The following is an 18,850-nucleotide window of genomic DNA, read 5'->3' on the forward strand; positions in this document are numbered from 1 at the left end:
GCCAATACTAGCCATTCATCCTCAGGGATAAAGCCATGCAACATCACCGGCATTACCCGCTCAAGCCATATGTGCCAATAATGACTCTTAAGACCAAATATTTTCAATTTTTCAAGGCTCGCTCCCCTTTTTAGATTCGCTGCATACCCATCGGGGAACATCAACTCCTTTTTCACCCACAGGATCATTTCCCTCATATCTGGCCTTCCAAGATTGAACCATGCCTTTGGCTTTGCCCAGTTCTTCTTTCCTTTCGGTTGTCGCATGTTTTGTAGCGGTCTATCACATAGAGCCTCCTGATCGACTCTAGCCTTAGGATTATCCTTTGTTTTCCCCTCTATGCCGAACAATGTACCAAAGAGGGCCTCGCCGACATTCTTTTCAGTGTGCATCACGTCGATGTTGTGTGGGCAAAGGAGGTCTTTAAAGTAAGGCAGATCCCACAAGCATGTCTTGTGAGTCCAGGCGTGTTCCGAATTATACCCCTTGAAATACCCTGGACGCTCTGGATCTGGCTCGAGAGCGTTTAACTGATCTAGGGTCTGTTGGCCTGTCAACGCAGGTGGTGCAGAGTTTTTGACAACTCTACCTTTGATGAAGTTCTTCTTGTCTTTTCTGAACTTATGACGAGGATCCAGGAACTGTCTATGCATGTCGAAGCAAGAAAACTTGCCACCCGCCTGCAACCGACAAAACTCAAGAGCTGCCTTGCATGTGGGTCACGGGAACCTACCATGCACACACCAGCCAACGAATAGCGCATACGCCGGCAAGTCATGCATCGAGTACATGTACCACACACGCATTAGGAAGTTTTTTTTGTAGCGGCGTCGTATGTCTTGATCCCATTATCCCAAGCTTCTTGCAATTCATCCTTAAGTGGCTGCATGTACACATTCATACTCTTCCCCGGATAGTTGGGCCCCGGAATTATCAATGTTAGGAAAATGTTCTTTCTTTGCATAATCTGTCCGGGAGGGAGATTGAGTGGAATGACAAATACAGGCCAACAGCTGTATTAGGCTGCCATCATACCAAACACGTTGAACCCATCCGTGCTTACGGCGATTCGAGGATGCCTTGGATCTGCCGCTTTAGCATGATGTATTGCATCGAAGCGCTTCCACGCAACACCGTCTGATGTGTGTACCAACGTCGGCTCCCCATCTGCATCCAGTTCGGTTCTTTTGCCCAATTTGTGCCATGTCATCTGTCTAGCCGTCTCTTCAACCATGAAAAGACGTTGAAGTCTTGGTATGATTGGCATATACCGAAGAACATTAACTGGGATTTTTGTCTGACTCGTCTCACCCATACCGTTGTCTACCACAACATACCTGGAAGATTGGCAAACGGGACAATACTTCAAGTCCGCATACTCAAGCCTAAATAAGGCACATCCTTTCTCACAGGCATCTATCTTCTCATAGGGCATCTTAAGTACACGGAGGATTTTGTCCGACTGGTACAGGTTTGCAGGCATTACATGGCCTTTGGGTAGAATGCGTCCAAATAGTGTCATCATCGCGTCGTAGCATTCTCTGCCCAAGTTGAATTGAGCCTTTAGAGCCATTACTTGTGCGATGGCATCCAGCTGACAAAGCTCAGTGTGCTCGTGGAGAGGACGTTTTGAAGACTCCAACATATCATTGAAGGCCTTTGCAGATTCCTCCATCTCATCATCCGAATCCCAAGCATCAAAAATGTCTTCCACCATCTCTTCCATCCCGGTACCATGCTCGTCGGTGGGACGACGGCCCTCCTCAGCTCTGGCACGTTGGGCAGACTCACCATGAAATGTCCAGACCGTATAATTAGGCGTAAAACCCCACTTCTTCAGGTGTTTGATCATTTCAAACTCTGACCTCTTATGATAGTTGTCGCACTCGACACAGGGGCACCAGGATTGGATCTGTCCATTTGCAAATGCGACTCTCACAAACCCCTTGGTTTTTGTTATCCATTCATGGGTTATGTCTTTCTGACTAGTGTGACCGGTGTACATCCACGCACGATCACTCATCTTGCCTAGCTACTGGACACACAAGAAATATATACATAATTCAGCAAACCATATTCATCAGTTAATAGAGTTTGTCAGTTTTATTACGTCCATGCAACCTAGACGCTAATAGGTAAAGATAGGTCCTAATCCCAACCGAGTATGTGTAGATTGGGTTCGTTTTCCCATGCTCTACTCTGGATCTGATGCAAAATTTCGGCAGCACCTCCCCACTGTTCTCCTGATACACGTCTCCACAATAAACAAAGAGGATGTGTACCCGGAGAACAACAGGGAGGCGCTGACGAAATTCTGCATCGGATCCAGAGCGGAGCATATGGGAAAACGAACCCAATCTACACATACTCGGGCTGTCCATGGATAACGTTGGACAATTCGAAAGAATCACGGTTATAAATATGCAAATACATGCATATTTATAGATGTAACCCTTTCGAACGGGAGACGCATAGTGGTCACGCATACTGATGATTCAATCTACCTACAACTAGCATTTTTCATCGGCACGAAGACCGGAACATAACAAATGATTGGGGGAGGAGATGTCATTTGTGCTCACCCACGAACGCCGGGGCAGAGCTCGTTGAACGCACGGGGAGGTCGTCGAACACCAGACCCTTGCAGCGACGAAACAACTGCACATTTAAATCCACCCGATCAACACAAATATGTATGATGTTTTTCATAACAAAATCGGAAAATATATGACTTAACTCTTAACTCGTAATTGGTTTGTTGTTCAAGTTCGGCCGGTTGTTAATCATAGGCTGGCTTGTTTAGTTGTAGCAGTATGCTATATTGAGAGAAATCGAACTTACTGGGTGTATTTGTCACCCTGATCTCTGGTGTTTCATTTACAATGTACTTCCTATTTGGATGTACAAAGATTTACTGTGTAGTCCATAGTGGATTTTCAGTGCAACTAAGCGTATTTTACAGTGTGATTTTCTAGTGGTTAGATAGTAGATTTTACAGCGTAATCCCGGTTGTTTTACACTTTAATTCTCAGTGGGTTGCAGTGTAATTCATTTTTTGGATTTACAATGTATTTCTGCCTTAGATTTATAGTGTATTTGTGAGTTAATTATAGTGGATTTACAGTGTTTTTTGCGACTGGATTTACAGTGTAACTGCGAGTGGATTTACAGTGTATTTGTGAGTGGACTTCCAGTGTCATTGCTAGTTGATTTACAGTGTAATTCATATTAGACTTTCAATGTATTTATCAATGTATTTACAGTGTAATTATAAGTGTATGTTTCAAAACAAAAATCTTAGTGGGCTTGCAATGTTTTTCCTATTTATAACCCATGCCCTTTCTCTTTTTTGTATCCTAGTTTTCGCATCCTTGAGTGTGTAGCTTGATATACGATTCTTCCCCATTTCTTAGTGGAAATCCTCTTAGATGGATTTGGAACTCATACTGGATGTGCATTATAAGCATTGAAATCTTCTCTAGGTGGCTAGTGGTTTTTTATAGTGGTTTTGTAGTGCACTAACAGAGATGTAGACTGTAATTAAGTAGCACTGGTATATGTTGTTCTTTATGTACTGGTATTTTTTCATCTTGGCATCATATATCTTTATGTACTTCTTTCATTTGCAGCTAACAACAAAATAAAAGCACTGGAAATTTGGTAATAGCAAAATAAGTATCACCAATGCTTTCTCTCAAATTAAGACTCAATCGTTTCTTATTGACTTTACTCTCATCTGGTAGAGTACTTCATTTCCTCTTTGAATGCTTCATCTCTTTAACTTTCTCTTCTCTGTTTTTCCTTTGCTTTCTTTCTCTAGTATATGTTGTTCTTCCTTTTGCAGGCATCTCATGGTCCCCATTTGTAGGCTTGCCATGGTCTTGTTTCTACTACTTCTTCCTTTTTTTTCCTGTTTTCCCTCTGATTGTTTCCATGATCTTAGATTTGGTTTTATTTCGTCTCTGAAACCTAGTGAACATTCATAGGATTTACAGTGTAATTACAGTTCTATTACAGTGTAAACTCAGGGGTAATTACATTGTAATCACAATGCATTTTCCAGTGTAACTACAGTTCAATTACAACATTTACACTGTAATTTCAGGGTTAATTACACTATAATTTTCAGGGCAATCACACTCCTAATTTTTACTGTAATTAAAGTGTAATTTCTGTGGTAGTTATAGTGTATTTTTCAGGGGTATAATCACTCCGTAAATCACTGGGATTTTTAGTGTGATTTCAGGTACATCACATAGCCAATTACAGTGTAATTTCAGGGCTAGTTACACTGCAATTTAAGGGTATTTATGTTGTAATTACACTGTAAGTTCAGGGAATTTCTAGTGCAATCTCAATGCAATTTTATAGTGATCTTAGAGTGTAATGCAAAAGGAAGAACAGTGACAATTGGGGGACAGGACAGAAGCCGTGGACATGAAAGAAGCAGAGGACGAGCTCACCTTGCAGTTTAGGCTTCGGGGGCGTGGTCGTCCTGGTGCCGCTCCTAGCTTGGGAGCATCGCTCGGGACGGGGCGGTGGGCGGCCTGGATCCGGAGCGGCGATCGACGGGGACCGCCGCGGCCGGCCTTGATCCTTGGGGTGGCGGGCGGCGCCCGGCGGGGAGGCGCAACCGGTCGGTCTCCTCCCTCGCGGTGGGGCAGGAATGGACCGGCGGGATGGCCTATACTCCGGCCATGTAGGGGAATCCGACGGCGGCGGCGACCGGTGAGGGCGGCGGCGACCGGTGATGGCGGCGGGGAACCCTATCTAGCGCGCACGGGAGTGGGCACGGTGATGGCGGCGGTTTTTTTAGGGAGGATGGGGGTTTTCTTTTCTTTAATTTTCCAGTCTTTGCTTTTTTTAGCAAGGAGAGAGATAGTCCCCCTCTTTGCCATCAGCCAGCACATGGCAAAGGCCCACCTCTTTGCCATCAGCCAGCAGATGGCAAAGAATCTTTGCCGTCCGCTGGCAGATGGCAAAGAGGTGGGGCTAGAGGGTCGTTACAGCGCCGTCATCCACTGGGCCCATCCACTTCTTTGCCGTCTGCCAGCAGACGGAAAAGATTCTTTGCCATCAGCTGGCAGATGGCAAAGAGGTGGGTTGATAGGCCGTTACAGCACCGGCGTCCACTGGACCCCACCCACCTCTTTGCCTTCTGCCAGCGGACGGCAAAGATTATTTGCCATCAGCTGGCAGATGGCAAAGAACTGGCTGATGGCAACCAGGTTCTTTGCCATCTGTCAGTTCTTTGCCGTCTGTTTTTTGTAAGCAGATGGAAAAGATGTTCTTTGCCATCCGCTGGCAGACGGCAAAGAAATGACTGATGGCAAATTCTCTGTTTCCAGTAGTGATAGGAATGTAAGGTAAGGCAATGTCATGTTACAATAATTAGGCCATGCATAAGAATAGGCATCGACGACTCACTACATCAGCATCACACTAATTCATGAATAAGGGAGAAAGCACAAGATATACGAATGCAGAAGGTCATTTTACTTGCCTAGAATCCACGCTAGGTACATTCATATACCTTGCTCGTATACCACATCATCTCCTGATCATATCCACAAAGAAGCAAAACACTGGAAGAAGCAATTGAAGATGCATCCTATTATGATGACAAAGATCCAACATGTTGATGGAATAAAATGCCCAACATGGCATGGACGATATGCAATGCAATGTAATGTAACATGGATCAAGGTTAAATGGATCTAATATGCACAAGTTAAGACATTACTTTACTTGCCATCATTAAAGAAAATAATTATTGCATGATTAAGCCTAATCATATTTTAGTTGATGCAAACATGCTTAAGAGTGACATAAATGGAATCTAGGCATTATTCTCGTCGACATGGTACATTTGAACATAATTGTCTGAGCTAGTATCCATTAACTATGAATTATGCATTTTAAATAATGCAATAATGATATTTGATGAAATGCAACATTTGGAATGCCCAAATAGGAATACAAACGAAATAATCCTGATTTAAACATTTATATGCAAATAGATATATTGCATGCTTGATTTGGATGTAAAATGCACGTGACATGAATTATGCAAAATATGCTATTTTTTGTAATTAATAATGCCACACAAAGTAACATTGGTGGCATGGATTCTAATGGGCCAAGCCAAGCTACAACATATGACTATTCCGAGCATGTGAACGATGGATAAAGGGATTTATAATAGATTTTTCGTGCAAAGCACATTGATGTAATCTTGGGGTGTACGAGTGAGTTATTGTTACGTGAAATTTCTGTTATTTTCAAGGTTTTTTGCACGTATGTACAACTTTACTTGTATATTGTACATGAGAGGGAGGGGGTCGGTGTTGTGTGTTCACTAGTTAGGTGTATCATCACACTAATTCCAGTATGTGCTCTGTTTGTGGAGTAGAAGATGAAAGCACTTTTCATGATCAGGTGAGTTGTTCTAAAGTTCGTGCTCTCTGATTGGCCTTGAGAGATTTGTGGAATATTCCAGATGAAGAGTTATTGAAGTGCTAGGGATTGGACCCTTTATTGATTTTGCCAAATCAGTTAAGCTTGTAGCAGCGGGAGGAAATCTTGTTCCTTTCCAGGCGAGCCTTGCATTTGAGAAATAACTTAATTTTTGGAAAGGGTAAGGAATCCATTACTGCCTCCACAAATTTTGTGGATAATTATTTGTCCTATTTTACATCATTTCACGACACTATTCAGTTGGATGCTAGCAATAACGGTGATGAGGACATCAATACCATTGTTACACCCACAACGCCTGCTGCTATACATACTGGACAAATTACTAGAGCTCACGCACACCACTTGAATTACCTGGTACTTTCGTTTCATGGTGACAATTCTAATGTTCATGAGAATATGATGCTGCCTAAAATGGATACATTTGTGTTGATTACTAATGAAGGGCCTGGCATGGACAAGAGGGATGAACACGGGAGCAGGATCAAGCATGGAGATGAAGGTGCGCGCGAAGGAAACCAGAATGACGTTTCTATTGCATATTTCAGCACTTTGAAGCCTCCGTGATGACATACAAGGACATGGACAAAATATACAAGTTGCCCTTCATAAATTCGTCCATAGCTTATTTTAGGTGTTGCGCCACCTTATTTATGAGCCAGACCCATGTAATTTCGAAATATAACTTCCTAGGCTATTTTTAGAGTCCGTATGTGTGGGGAAATAGAGTTAGGGTTGGTTTCGGACCTCTTCTCCAAGGGGTCATGAAATCCCCCTCTCTTCCTCCATATATACAACCCTTAGGGTGTCGTTTAGATTTTAGGTTTTGTTTAGATTAAAGTTCGCCATAGCAGCCATTTCACGAACTTCGTTTGTGTTGAACGACCAGACCAAGATGTCACAGAACCCCACTTTCATTAATAAAGCTTTCCTCTTATATTCGCAATATCCAGATTGCAATCTCAGTTTCTTGCTTGTTCTTCGTCTGCTCGTAGGAAATATATCCTCGTGGTCAGTTTGATCATGCTCCGGGGTGGTCAATAACCTTGAGAAGTTGGTTTAGAGATTGATAAGGCGCGACGTCTTACACGTTCGTAGTCCGATCATCAAAGTCTGCTCCCACAGAAAATGATATTCACCTTCTCATCAAAAGATGGGACATGTCGTGGTTTGTCACGGTAGATGTCCTAGTGTGAGGACTTCATCGTGAGGCCATCGCAACTAGGTAGTAGCTTGAACGGGGTTGGACAGAATCGAGAGATGCGAGTGTTACCCAGGTTCGGCCCCTCGCGGTGGAGGTAAGAGCCTACATCCTGCTTGATTGATATTGATGATTATGTTGATCTCGGTTACAAGGGCGGTTTTTCGCTACCTCTATCTCGAGAGCATCTACTTTGATCGTGCCTAAGACATGTCTGTCTAAACTTGTCCCTCTTAGGGTGGCTTACCCCTCCTTATATAAGTTGGAGGGGCGGCTTACATGACTAGTCCTAGTAGGATTAGGACTACTCTATTACAAGTGGAATAGTAGTCTTGCTTCCCTTGTAAGGGAAATATTCCTTACGCCTTTCCTCTCAAGTCGGCCCACCGGATCCGTGCCATGAGCCGGCCTTCTCTAGAGTCGCCTTCTAGGCCTTGGGCATTGGCATTCGTCTAACCCGCTATCGGGGTTACTAGTGAGTCGCAAGGCTCAGCCGGGTCACCAGTGAGTCGCCAAGCTTGAAACGAGTCACTAGTGTGTCGCCAAGCTTCAGTCAGGTCACTAGTGAGTCGCCAAGTTCCGGCCAGGTCATATTAGGCCGGGTTACACCGCGGGGTATATCCTCGACATTAGTCCCCAGTTTAATTTGGATTTATCCATGTTAAACTGATCCTGCAAAATAAACACAAGAAAAAATTTGACACGTTGTGCTCTGGGTTAAAAGTTTTTCGAGTCGGCCCCTGATCATCCTTAAGTCCTTGTCATTTCCTTCTGTGAAATACACCCGACCGAGTCAAACTTTGCTAGGTCATGCAATTTTTTGTAAGCTTCTTCCATATCGTGACATGATCTCAGCCACCTTGATACGTGTCCATGATCTCATAGCAGATCTTCTTTAGCAGATATGTTTCAACTTTGCCAACGCAAAAATCCAGGTGCTTCTTCTGAAAAGTCTGGGTCAATAGGCCAGCTTCAAAATCAATTTGCTGACATTGGTTTCTCGCAAAAAAAAATATTGTGAAGAATAATCCATTTGATTCGGCTTCCAATGCTCTGGCTTGACAAAAATATTTGTCTTGAGATACTCATCTGACTTTCAGCTGGCTTGAGGGCGTAGAGTTTGCCGAGTTACGATTGCCAAAATTGTCGGGTTATAAAACTGATGATACCGGGTCATGATTGTTGTTGACACCAGATTATGCCTTGTGACAACTTGGTGCTTGCTTTTGTAAATATAACTCCCAATCATTGAGTCGGCTCTCCGAGCCTTTCTATGAATAGCTTGGAGGAGATAAACTTTCCAAATTCCTCCACTAAGAATATGATACCTGGTTTTCTCAAAACTGAGATCTTGAAGACATACCTTCCTTATACCCATATTACCTGTAGCCCCCAAGTCTTAAGAGGGGAACGCAGTGATAGCTTAAGACTTGCTTCAATATAAATGTTTTGCAACTCTGGAGAAATCCGGGTTGTTCGTCTGAGTCACCACTCATAAACTGAATATTTTGTACTTCACATATGTAGCCCCCAAGTGCCAGGTTGTCTTGCTTGCAGCAACCTGGGACTTGTAACTGTCTTATACTTATAAAACTTCTACCAGTGTAGCCCCAAAGGGCCGGGTCATTATGCAATAATGAGTAGGGACTTTTGCAGATTTGATTATATAAACTTGAGGAGCAATGTGTAGCCCCCAAGGGCCGTCTCAGTTAGATAACACGGGGCTGGGACCTTAGAAATTGATGGAAGGTCGGCTCATCTCTTTGAGATATCCGGGTCTGTTGACAATGTGATGATTTGAAAAGCAACTTGCATTAGCCCCCAAGTGCCATGGTGCATGCTTGTAGTGACATGGGACTTGCATACTTGATGTAATCTTGATTTGGATAATGTAGCTCCCAAGTGCTGGGTTGTGTGCCTGCAGCTACTCGGGATTATTCCTTCCATTCTAGAATAAATCATGTCCATTGTCTGGATGATGTTGCAGAATGCTTTGCATATCAATATTGAACCATGCTCTTTGTTGTAAGCTGGTATTTTTGGATGAAGAAATAATAGCCATTTTTTCTGAAGCTGCTTTGAAAGCCTCAATCATCCAATACTGGTTATGATAACCATAATGAAAATCCAACCATGTTGGCTATTAAAGATTTGAATAATATAACCCGATTTCAAAACCGGTTCCTACAATATAAACAAGTATATCCATGCATATATGATGCATGCTATGATGCATGCTATGATGATGCAATGATGATGCAATGTATGATGCAATATATGATGATTCATGATGATGTATGTGTATGATGATAGAATATAAAAATGGTTTTGGAAAACTCAATTTTTTGCTTCAAAGAAGCTTGGCATGATAGCCTTTCATCCTATAAGCCGGGGCTCTCATGACATGAACCTGTCGTTTTAACCTTAACTAGTTCAGGGTCTTCCGAGAAGATTAACTGTTAAGAGTACGACGGGCCACATAGCGGAGTAGCAACAAGCAGACATGTGAGTTTGTCCTAGCTCTCTGTAAGCCGGATCTCACGTGACATAAGCCTCTGTTTTAACCTTGATAAGTTTAGGTTCATATAAAGATTGACTGTCAAGAGTACGACGGGTCACCTGGCGGAGTAGCAAGTTGCAAACAGGTAGGTTTCCCATAATATGGCATATAAATCCGGTCAAGAGGGTATGAAAGCTAAACTCAGTGAGTTGGAAGCCCCCAAGTGACCTTATGATCAATTAATAGACCCATAACCAGTAAATATTGGATGAAACGACAGAGGCCCCGAATTTTGGGGACGCCGGCTTTATTACGTTGATCATAATATGATAAGCCAATAAGGCAGGATACCCATGTTTGAACCGCGCATCATGGCAGCAAGTTCTCTTACCTTTAATTGTTTCTGAGAACTCGAACTTGCGAGGGATGGATTCCTCTTGAACCAGATATTGAGTTGGATATTGAGAGCTCAAAACTTTGTGAGAGATAGATTTCTCTTGAGCTGGAGTTTGAACCAGAATCTTTTCTGATAACCTGAAATCTTTCTTTTGAGTAGGAACTTTCTGATTGCTCGACACATTTTAAGCCGAAAATTTTCTGATGACTCTTAAATTTTCACCAATGTAGCAGCAGTCTCCAGGACCGAGTTGTCTTCCCTTTGATGAACGGGGTTCTTGAATTTGTGACAACGGCCAATTCTGCCGAGTCCTGTCTTTGTAGCTCCCAAGTCTTAAGACGACTCGAGGATTGGCTTGAGATTCTCCATACTTGACTGTGATACAAACCGGCATAGAGTTTGAATAGCGGAATGTTGGAATGTGTTCGAAGCTGGAAGCAAGGTGGCGAGTTGATGATCTGCGCAACACTCATTGTATATCTTTGGCATTGATAATGCGATGTGAATCCGCAGAAGGTTGAGATCAACCATGGTGGGTTATACCTAATGAGTTGTATAAGTAACCCGGTCGATGGTTCGTCCTGGCTAGTTGTTGAAGTTAACCAAACTGCAGTGGTGTTGACTTGTACGACTATCCATTGAGCCATCCGGTGCAGGCCAAGGCTGCTAACATATTATGATTTGCTCCAGAGTTGTTGGAATAGACCAGGCCGCAAGAGCGGCGACTTGCGCGTGCTCACTAAGCAGCTTTACGGACGGGTGCGGCTCTGGTGTGTTGATGTTGACCGAACCGCGGGGCAGCATTCTACACATGTTTGTTGGGCATCTCATGCGAGTAGGCATGGCCCTGATGTATTGATGTAAAGCAGTCCGCAGTTGCGGTGACTTGGGTGCTTCCGTTGAGTGGGGTAGCACGAACAATCGTTAGTGCAAAATGTTGTCATGTGCTTTGCATCAGCGGTATAACACCATTTTGGATTGAACAATTGCCCTAACATATTTGGATGACAGAATATTTCATCGTGTTTAACTTGGACATGAAACAATTTTTCCTGCGTATAAAAACATTAAGGCAGAATAATTGTTTCTCGTAGGAACTAAAGTATAATGATAAAATAAATAGGATGGATAGCACCTGGCATTTCTCTGGGACGTCGGGCCAGTCGTATATGTTGTTGGTGAGGCGCAGAGGCTGAAGCGGCTCAGAGGCAGGCGACGGAATTGAGGCCACAGACGCAACCGCTGGTGCGGCCACTTGGGGCTGAGACATGGCGGCTCAGAACAAGGTTGACCGGGCGTGACTTAGCACGCGGTCACAGCAGTGACGGTCGTGGCCGGCGACTTGTAGTGCGCCCGTAGCAGAACCTAAAACTAGGCGGCTCGGAACGGACCCCCCGGCTCATGTTGGCCTTTTTTGTAAGGCAGATGTTGACTTTTAGTCTAGCTGGTGCCTGTTGCCTTTGCGGATCTGGAGGCGGGGCGCTGGAGCAAGGTGACCAACGGGTCAGGGCCACACCATAGCGATGGAGCCACAAGCGAGCTAATGCGGCGACTCAGCGGAGGCGAGCGGCGGCGGCCCTAGCTAGTGGCGGCTCACGGCTAGGACAAACCGGCTGTGAAGGCGATAGAGGTGGAGGCCAGGCCGGCGGCTTAGCGCAGGTGCGTGGAGGGTCGCGCGCTGCTGGCGAGCGGTTGGTTAAGTTTGGTTGTGAGGCGAGCCTGCAGCTGTGCAGTGGGCCACGACGAAGGTCGAAGCCGCGGTGGGCGGCAGAGGCGAACAGCGGCGCTGCAGAGACCACATCCATGGAGTTACATGGAGACGATACGTCGCAGGCGTTGAATTTGGGCGGCGGCCAAGATTGGCGGCTTAGACGGCTGCAGTAAGGAAAGGCGGCGGCTCGAAGCCAGCCGCGGTTGGCGCGCCAGGTAGGGGCAGCTCGGGACCGCGGGAACGAGGTCCTAGTGGCGGAGGCATGCGTCCGGCTCGGAGTGACGAACGACGGACCGACGATGCAACGGCTCATTTCACATTGGCAGTGGTGGCTCGGGGACAGGTCAGCGGGGAGGTGCGAGGCCACTGCATCGTGCCATCCCCGCGCGACTCGGCTCCACGAATGGAGGCAAGGTGGTGTGGCAAGGCGGCGAGCTCGGAGCACAGTCGAGCGGGCCGACAGCTTGACCACGGTGGAGACCCGGCAGCGACTAATGCAACCGCGGGTGGAGGCGACGCCCAGCGGGAAGATGCAGAGGCGGGGCCGAACTGTGGCCGGCGTGACCTCGCACGGTGGACGGACGGCTTGATGCAGCGACTCAGAAGCAGCGGGACCGCGAGGTGGAGATAGCTGCTCGTAGCGGTGACTCGTGGCGTGGTAGAAGAGGCGGCTTGGCGGCGCAGGTGAGGCTGCTGCAATGATGAGGCGGCAGGACCATGCTCTAGGCGGAGGCTGGCCGGCGGCTTGACCCGGCCACGGCTGGCGGCTCAGAGCAACATGAGATGAGGCGGGCGGCGGCTGAAGGCCACGACGGAGTCAGAGCACAGCCAGGGCGACTCGTCAGTGAGGGGAGGCGCGTGTGGAGGCAGACCGGAGCTTTAGAAGCGGCTGGCGGCTTGATGGTGGTAATAGGCCACCCCGGCAGCTCAAAGATGCCGACGAGACAGAAGCAGGACCCCGGGGCGTTTTTGCGATGAAGTGGAGGCGAGCCGGAGTAGTTTGGGAGTGGCTCAGTGAGGCATGGAAGCGAGGACGACGATTCGTTAGGGCCGGCTCAGAACGGCTGCTGCGACTCACCAGCCGCAGCTACAGCGATGGCAGCTCAGATGCGCGGCGGTGGAGCTCCAGCGGAGGGCGAGTCCACATCTGTCATCCTTGTCTTGGTTGGTTGATTGGCTCTCGTCGTGTCCTCTTGCAAATCGTGGCTTTCATTATTATTCTTTCCTTTTCCTTGATTCCTTAATCCTGATTTGGTTTCGCCGTAGATCAGACTGAAACTGTAACCAACGATTTCCAGTTTCTTCAGTAGATATATGAGGGTAGAATCACACGTAGATTGGATCTAACACGCTTCGCTGCTTCATGTATCGTTGCACAATGACCAATGCATACTGGACCAAAACCATATAGATCGTCCGTGGTGACAGGACAAAAATATTTCTTCGATCTCCATTGATGAGTTTTAGAGCTGACGTAGATCCTCCCGTACCGACTCTTGTTGATCCAGTAGGTCATAAGCCTCTCGATCCCTAAGAGAGATTGCTCCAAGAACTCAACACCACCATGTGCAGGCCCCATGCTGAGCACCAATTGTCGTGGTTTTGTCACGGCAGATGTCCTAGTGTGAGGACTTCGCCGTGAGGCCATCACAACTAGGTAGTAGCTTGAACGGGGTTGGACGGAATCGAGGCACGCGAGTTTTACCCAGGTTCGGCCCCTCATGGTGGAGGTAAAAGCCTATATCCTGCTTGATTGATATTGATGATGATTTTGATCTCAGTTACAAGGGTGGTGTTCGCTACCTCTATGATAGAGGCAAAGGTGTCCCGTCTTTCGATGAGATGGTGATTATCGTTTCGGAGGAGTAGAATTTCACGATCCAACTACGAACGTGCGAGGACGTCGCGCCTTAGCAATCGCTAAACCAACTCCGAGAGGTTATTGACAACACCGGAGCACGATCAACCTGACCACGAGGGTCAGTTTCCTGCGTGCAAACGAAGAACCAGCAAGAAACTGAGATTACAATATGGATATTGCGAGTATAATAGGAAAGCATTATTAATGAAGGTGGGGTTCTGTGACGCCTTTGTCTGGTCGTTGAACACAAACGAAGTACGCGAAGTTGCAGCTATGGCGAACTTTTGATCTAACCAAAACCCAAAGTCTAAACAGTGCCCTAAGGGCTGTATATATGGAGGAAGAGGGGGGGGGGATTTCGTGGCCCTTGGGGAAGGGGTCCGAAACCAACCCTATCTCTTGTTTCCCCACACATACGGACTCTAAAAACAGCCTATACTTAAGTATTTCAAAATTACATGGGCCTGGCCCAATAATAAGGTGACACAGCACCTAGAATAGCCTCTGGACGAAATTTATGAAGTGGCATCTTGTATATTTTGTCCAAGGCTTCATGCACTCCTTATGGTGGCTTCAAAGTCCTGAAATCATCACTTGTAACTCCGTTCTTGTTCCCCTTGCTCCAATGTTCATCCTTCTCCAAGCTAGGCCCTTCATTTGTAAGAAAAACAAATGTATCCAATTTAGGTAGCATCATATTCTCATGGACATTAGAAACATTACCAAGAAACAAAAGTACCTGGTAATTTAATTGGCGTGCGCGAGCTCTAGTAATTGGTCCAGTATATGTAACAGTAGGGGCTGTGGGTGTAACAATGGTATTGATGTCCTCATCATCCTCCCCTTCTTGAAATGAAGTCGTCCTCGATGGAAGCTCATCTTCCTCACCCAAATAAGGCTTCAAATCTGCAATGTTAAAAGTGGGACTAACCCCAAAATCTACAGATAGCTCAAGTTTATATGCATTATCATTTATTTTCTCTAACACCTTAAAAGGACCATCTGCACATGGCATTAGCTTTGATTTGCGCAAATTGGGAAATCTATCCTTACGCAAATGTAACCAAACAACATCTCCAGGTGCAAACACAACATGTTTTCTACCCTTATCTCCTGCAAGTTTATATCTAGCATTCATACGCTCAATGTTTTCCTTAGTTAGCTCATGCAGTTTTAAAATCAATTCAGCACGTTGTTTAGCATCAAAATTAACCTTCTCCGAAGATGGAAGACGCAACAAATCAATAGGTGCACGAGGTAGGAAACCATACACAATTTCAAAAGGGCACATCTTAGTAGTAGAATGCAACGAACGATTATAAGCAAATTCAATATGAGGCAAGCATTCTTCCCACATTTTCTTATTATTCTTCAAAACAGCCCTAAGCATAGTAGACAATGTTCTATTGACTACTTCAGTTTGTCCATCAGTTTGAGGGTGACATGTAGTACTAAAAAGCAGTTTAGTCCCCAACTTAGCCCATAAACATCTCCAAAAGTGGCTAAGAAATTTAGTATCACGATCTGAAACGATAGTATTTGGCACACCATGCAAGCGAATAATTTCCCGAAAGAACATATCAGCAACATTAACAGGATCATCGCTTTATGACATGGTATAAAGTCTGCCATTTTCAAAAATCTATCCACAACAACAAATATACTATCCCTCCCCTTCTTTGTTCGAGGTAAACCTAAAATAAAGTCCATAGATATATCCTCCCAAGGAACACTAGGTACAGGCAAAGGCATATATAAACCATGAGGATTGAGTCATGACTTAGCTTTTTGACATGTAGTGCAGTGAGCAACAAAATGCTCAACATCCCGTCTCATCTTTGGCCAAAAGAAATGTGTAGCAAGTATATCCTCCGTATTCTTGACGACAAAGTTCCCCATTAATCCTCCTCCATGCACCTCCTGCAACAACAAAAGACGAACGGAGCTAGCTGGAATGCATAGCTTGTTAGCACGAAACACAAATCCATCGTTAAGAACGAACTTGTTCCAAGTTCTCCCTTCCTTACAATTATGCAATACATCTTTAAATTCAGCATCATGCACATATTGATCTTTGATGGTCTCCAAACCAAATATTTTAAAGTCAAGTTGTGAAAGCATAGTATAACGACGAGACAATGCATCAACAATAACATTTTCTTTACCCATCTTGTGTTTAATGACATAAGGGAAAGTCTCAATGAATTCAACCCATTTAGCATGTCTACGGTTCAGTATTGCTTGACTTTTAATGTGTTTCAAAGATTCATGATCAGAATGTATAACAAATTCCTTGGGCCATAAATAAGGTAGCCATGTTTCTAAGGTCCGAACAAGAGCATATAATTCTTTATCATAAGTAGAATAGTTCAGACTAGGCCCACTCAATTTTTCACAAAAGTATGCAACAGGTTTGCCATCTTGTAATAACACACCTCCTAATCCAATTCCACTAGCATCACATTCAAGCTCAAAAGTCTTATTAAAATCAGGAAGTTGGAGTAAAGGAGCATGTGTCAACTTATCTTTCAATATCGTGAAGGCTTCTTCCTGTGCGGTACCCCAAACAAAAGGCACATCCTTCTTTGTAAGCTCGTTGAGAGGTGCAGCAATGGTGCTGCAATCTCTCACAAAACGCTTATAGAAACCAGCGAGGCCAAGGAAACTCCTCACTTGTGTGACCATTTTGGGCTGCGGCCAACTCTCAAGAGCTTCCATCTTGGCTTTATCAACTTCAATCCCCTGTGGAGTAACAACATAGCCAAGAAAAGATACTCGGTCGGTGCAAAAGGTGCACTTCCCAAGGTTACCAAACAAACGTGCATCACGTAGAGCAATGAAAACAACACGTAAATGTTCCAAATGTTCCTCCAAAGATTTGATATAAATCAATATGTCATCAAAGTAAACTACCACAAATCGTCCAATGAAAGCACGTAAAACTTTGTTCATTAATCTCATGAAAGTACTAGGTGCATTAGTTAACCCAAAAGGCATGACTAACCACTCATATAATCCAAACTTAGTTTTAAATGTTGTTTTCCATTCATCTCCCAATTTCATACGAATTTGATGGTATCCACTACGCAAATCATGTCTGGAGAATATTGTAGAGCCACTCAATTCATCAAGCATATCATCTAGCCTAGGAATAGGATGACGATAACGAATAGTAATATTATTAATGCCTCTACAATCAACGCACATACGCGACGTACCATCCTTTTTTGGCACTAAATTGATAGGAACAACACAAGAACTAAGGGATTCACGTATATAACCTTTGTCGAGCAGCTCTTGTACTTGACGCATAATCTCCTTCGTCTCCTCTGGATTGGTACGGTATGGTGCACGGTTGGGTAATGATGCACCGGGAATTAAGTCAATTTGATGCCCAATCCCTCGAATAGGTTGTCAATCCCGGTGGCACGTCTTGTGGAAAGACGTCAGTGAACTCCTGCAAAATGTTAGTGACAGCAGGAAGCAAAGAGGAAGGCACGTCCTCGAATGAAAATAATGCTTCTCTGCACACAAAAGCATAGCAAACAGATTTGCTAAAATCTAGATCATCAATATCAGATTTGGTGGCAAGTAAACATGCACTTTTCAATTTAATTTCAGAAGCAACACTAGATGGTTTATTATTAGTCTTCATTTGTTGCTCAAATTCTTTTGCCACAATCTGATTTTCACTCTTATTTTGCTCCTGTTTGCTTTATTAGCTTTATTAATGTCATCTTTCAAAATGGAATCAGGAGTCATAGGAAGCAAAGTAATATTTTTGTCCTTATGAACAAGAGTATACTGATTGTTTCTACCATGGTGTACAGAATTTTTATCTAATTGCCATGGTCTACCAAGTAATAAGGAACATGCTTGCATAGGTACCACATCACAATCAACATAATCAGCATATGTAGAGATACTAAAATGCGCACGAACAGTACGTGTTACCTTAACCTTGCCGTTGTTGTTGAACCATTGGATGTAGTAAGGATGTGGATGTGGTCTTGTGGTGAGAGATAGCTTCTCCACCATCTCCATGCTAGCCAAGTTGTTGCAGCTCCCTCCATCTATGATGACGCGAACAGAACGTTCCTTCACAACTCCCTTTGTATGGAACAAATTATGCCTCTGATTTTGCTAAGCTTGTGTAACTTGCACACTCAAAACACGTTGAGCAACTAAACATTCATACCTGTCAGCATCTTCAGCAGCCATGTATTGCGTCTCATGATCATAATCATCTCCACCGTGTACTTCATGTGTAATAAGAGCCAAAGTCTCCTCATCATAGTCACTGGCGGACTCATACCCACAATCCTCAGTAGCAATCATCACACGCTGAGATTTGCATTCTCTTGCAAAATGTCCTCTTCCCTTACAACTTTGACAAATAATATCACTTGTGTGCCCTGTTGATGCCATAGAAGAAGAAGAGCTCTGCGCAGCCCCGGCTGGTGTGATCTTGGCAGATAGTGGTGGTTGTGGCTGCTTTCTTGTATCACGGCTGGAGGTGGCACCTGATGGAGGTGCTGGTGCAGTGGAAGTAGAGGATGCACGTGGTGTCCATGATGAAGATCGACCTGCAGAAAAGTTAGTTCGCGCCAATGCCTGTCGATCCTGCACTTCACGTTCAGCTTTACAAGCAAGATGGAATACACGAGTGATATTATTATACTCCTTATACTCTAGGATGGTCT

Source organism: Aegilops tauschii, chromosome 2, assembly GCF_002575655.3.
Source record: "Aegilops tauschii subsp. strangulata cultivar AL8/78 chromosome 2, Aet v6.0, whole genome shotgun sequence".
NCBI lineage: Eukaryota > Viridiplantae > Streptophyta > Magnoliopsida > Poales > Poaceae > Aegilops > Aegilops tauschii.